We start from the raw sequence: 4,763 nt of genomic DNA, 5'->3' as shown, positions 1-4,763 counted from the left end.
TATATATATATATATATATATATATATATATATATATATATATATATATATATATATAACAGTAACTTAAATTAAATATAACATCTATGAAAATTAAACTGTCCTAAGTGGACAGTTTAATAGATGTTCTTTTGATTCTCATTCTTCAATATAACATTTCATAGATGATATATTGATTCACACTGATTCTCATTCAATTATACACACTGTTGTGCTAATGGAATAGGCAACAGGTGAAAATTATAGAATATTAGCATTACACACTCAATAAAGGACTAGTTCTACAGGTGTGGATCAGAGACCACTTTTCTGTACCTATGCTTTCTTTTTTTGGTCACTTTTGAATATTGGTGGTGCTTGAGGTAGCATGACATAGACTCTACACCTGCAAAAGTGGTTGAGGTAGTTGAGCTCATCCAGGATGGCCCATCAATGTGAGCTGTGGCAAGAAGGTTTGCTCTGTCTGTCAGCATAGTGTCAAGAGGCTGGATGCGCTACCAGGAGACAGGCCAGTACTACATGAGATGTGGAGGAGGCCGTCAGAGGGCAACAACCCAGAATTAGGACCGCTACTTCTGCCTTTGGGCAAGGAGGAACAGGAGCAGCACTGCCACAGACCTGCAAGATGACCTCCAGCAGGCCACAAATGTGCATAGTATGAGGTCCTAATTTCCACAGATGGGGGTTGCACTCTGGATTGGCAAATTCACCACTGGCACCCTGTGCTTTTCACAGATAAAAACAGGTTCACAATAAGCACATCTGACACCGCTGTTGCGATCTGCTGCCTGCAACATCCTTCAGCATGACCAGTTTAGCAGTGGGCCAGTAATGGTGTCGGATGGCATTTCTTTGGGTGGGCAGCACAGCCGTGGAGTTTGAGCAGCTCATGCAAGATGAAGACATTGAAGCTGGTCCCAAGACCTGAATCCAACTGAGCACATCTGGGACATCATGTCTGGATCCATCCACCAATGTCACATTGCACCACAGACTGTCCAGGAGTTGGTGGATGCTTTCATGCAGGTTTGGGAGGGGATCCTTCAGTAGACCAACCTCCACCTCATCAGGAGCTTGCCCCTTCATTGTAGTCATATATATATATAAAGTGTGATTATCTATTTTAACTGTGAAGCTGACTAATTTCTTCTCAGAAACATTTAAGCAATTTATACCATTTTTTAACAGCATCACTCAGTCTTTTATAGTGAGAAAACAAAAATAACTAGCAAATTTAGATTATCCCTTTCATTTTTAAGTTAACCTTTCCTGAAAAACAAGCTATTTCAAGCTATCGATTTCAAGTTGACTGAACAGATGCCTTCAGTTAGATAATGATTAAATCTTTACAAATATAATATTATGAAAAATATTCAATCTCCCCCAGATTTCTTTTCAAAAGGGTAGACTATATTCATCCAAAGCCCAACAGACTAGCCCTATGGTTCTCTGCGTTTACATCCCCCACACCAGATTGCCACCCCCTAATAAAGGGGCTGTTTTACTAAAGAAAGGTTAAATTGGTAAAGGTCATGCAGACCAGTCCAGGAGCAACAGAGATGCGTTTAAAGTGGGACTCCTTAACCACAGGATTTTATACATTCATGCTGTCTACTCTGTGGTATCCACATCTCTCACATTAGTAAGCTTTGAGATGATGTCTTAACCTCAGTAATTGCATCCTGTCAGCTCCTGGACACCAGGCTAAAGGGTCTCATCCACAGCTTCCACCTACACCTATAAACCAGTTAATTAACCTGAACAGGATAATCAAAAACAGTCTTAGTATTATCTTTATGATTATTTTTTTCTTTTGGGTTAGGGGGGGGGGGGGGGGGGTTGTTGGTCATTAGTTTGGTCTCATCCATGTCTGGATTAGTGTTCCTCGGCAAATAAAAGATAAAAAAGTTTGACTCAGTGAAAAAAGGAGTTATTTCACAGAGACATTTGTAAAATATAAGGTGGGCATCATGTGTAAAGCTTGGGGCAAAGCATTTAATATGCACCCATTATCTTTATTTCCCTCCGTCTCTGAATCAAACAATCTACCTGGAAGAATGAACATCAGAGCATCCTCCGGCGCTGCGCCTTCATGTCACACTACAAAACACAAAATGGCTATTCTATGAAAAAACTTATTGACATGAAGCGGCAGGTTGCTGGACTTTATAAACACATCAAATGCCAAGATTTCTAAGTATTTTGAAGCAGTTTGCCACCCGCTGGCTGCTGGGATGTATTTGTTTGAGAAAGGGTAAATCTCATTATGGTACGTAAATAAATTACGCAACAACTCGGCGCTTTTCAATCTGAAGCACCATGTTTGAACAAGAGAAAAAAAAAATGTTTCTTCATAAACTTTCACATTTCAAGTGGAGAAAACGTAGCGCAAGCGACTGACTACAACTCATTACACTTTAAAAAATCATTGGTAGGGTATTGAATGTTACCTTTTAGAAGGATTTAAATGTACATTGATATTTTGATTTGTAATTGTACGACCCCCCGGTGGGCATGCTTGAATAACAATGGAGATAAATTATTTGGATACAATATTAGCAAAATATGTGTTTAGTCATCCATTATTCCTGTTGTTTTCAGAGAACCTAAAAGCTTTATTATTTATTATAACCTAAATCTTTATTATTAATTAAATAATTAATTCAGTTAAAGAAAGAAAAAAAACTGTTCCCAGGTTATGAAAATTTGGCAAAATTGAATATAATAGTTCCCTAATCTGCTTTAAACAGATCCTGAAATACTTTAAGTTTTTTTTGTAAATGGAGATTAACCAGATCAGATAGATAAATACAAATTAAATTTGTATTTAGGTATTTGTATTGTCTGAATAGGTTGTTAGTATACAGCCTAATTAAGGATATTCATTTTCCAAAAAGCTCATGTTGATTTAACATTTTAATACTACAAAAAAAAAATTATGTACTTAATGCTACCCGTTCCTCATGTCAAAGAAAGTTTAGTGAGAGTGCCAGTGCTGAAATTAAAGAAGGATATGAATCCTCAGGCAGTTGTCAGTTGAATTTTTGTTAAAACTTTGTCAGACTAAATGCAAACTTTTTATGATAAAGATTTAGTCTTTTAGTATTACCTTTATCTGCTTTACTTTAGCAAGTTTAGAGTCTCTACAAATGTTAAACCTTGCTGTAGAAAGCTGCCAGCCAGTACTGTAAATGGCGTACCCTGTCTAAGGCTGTCAAGAAAAGTTTCACATGCCCCTGTTCTATGTAGTAAAAGTTTCTAACTAATTTGCACATTTACCAATATGATCTTATTCAGGGCTTCACATGTTATGCAATGTAGCTATATGACTTATTGCCTATTCCACTTAATTTTTTTATTTAAAATGTGAAATTAAAAGGCATGTAGATTATCGCACCTATTTAATTGATTAAATGTAAACAGTTTGTCTTATTAGTATATCCATAATGAAAACCGGTAAAAAATAGATAAAATAAACTTAAGTATTCATACTTTTTAAATGGAACTCACCTGTTTTTCCTCTAATGACTGGTGCAGGGTGTGACCAGATAAGGCTAATTGATTTTTAAGTGTTTGAAGGGTTTGGCAAGAGTGGGAGGGAATCCACTTTCAGTGATCTGCCAAACTCCTCCAGTTTGTACCTGAATTCAAGGGCAGTGATGTGTTGCTGATGCGGCTCAACAAGCCACACTGGGGGCCATATGAGGGATGGACAGAGGGGCCAGAGGCTGATCTGTTCTTTGGGGGGGGAGGGATGGAGGATGGGGGTAAATTATTATTTTTTTCTTTTCTGTCTTTCTTTCTTTTTTTTTTCCTTTTTTTTTTTGGACAAGCAATAAGTTGACATGTCAAGCCTCGTTCAAACAAAGAATCGAGGATATTTCTGGTAGATGCACGCAAAACCGCCTCACTAGGTGTATCTGATCACAGTTTTATTGCTATAGGCGCAGATTTGTACTGATGTGATCAATGATCTTGTGCGTGACTGAAAACCTGCAGATCCCATAACTTGCTGTCAAATATACGCTAACACCCTTACTCCATGGGATATTATGAAACAAAGAAAAGGCAGCATACAAAACATGCAAGCATCATAGGGCTGAGTCTGCAAGAGGGGGAAAAACACTCTCCCAGTGAGCGGAAGAAAAATGGGATGGGGGATAAGGAGGCCTGCTTGCAGCTCCACTCTTCCAGCCCCACACACAGGATCCGGGCGCACGGCTCCATTGACTACGAAGGAGGCTTTTTCAGGGAGGTTCATTAGAAGTAACGAGTTGACACAAGGTAAATCTTAATGTCGAGGCGCCTTTTCTCTACCGGCCCGGGGAGGAGCCCTCATTAACTGTCGCTAACAACCCGTGTAAATACACTGATTGGACAGCTCCGATACAAGCTCCCATTCCTGCCAGGAAGTCCCCCTAATGAGACCACACAATAAAAACAATAAGAGAAAAAGAGGGAGGGAGAGAGGGAGGGAGGGAGAGAAATGTTAAAAGAAAAAAAAAAACTTTTGTACTAACTATGCTGTTAAAGTTGGCGCCATATTTACCAATCATTGTGACAACATTTGAATGAAAGCTACATTTATGTGTCAATTTTGTTCTCTTATCATCATAGGCTATGGCACATTTTAGAGATATCATATGAGAACAGTGAAGAAGCATTGGTTAAAAACATAGATCAGGATACTTTCAAGCAAGTTCTGCAGGAAAAACTAAAAAAAAAAACTATATATATATATATATATATATATAGTTTTTTTT

Source organism: Cyprinodon variegatus, unplaced genomic scaffold, assembly GCF_000732505.1.
Source record: "Cyprinodon variegatus isolate N-32 unplaced genomic scaffold, C_variegatus-1.0 Scaffold856, whole genome shotgun sequence".
Taxonomy (NCBI): Eukaryota; Metazoa; Chordata; class Actinopteri; order Cyprinodontiformes; family Cyprinodontidae; genus Cyprinodon; species Cyprinodon variegatus.
The sequence above is the reverse complement of the archived record's forward strand: the minus strand, read 5'-3'. Positions refer to the sequence as shown.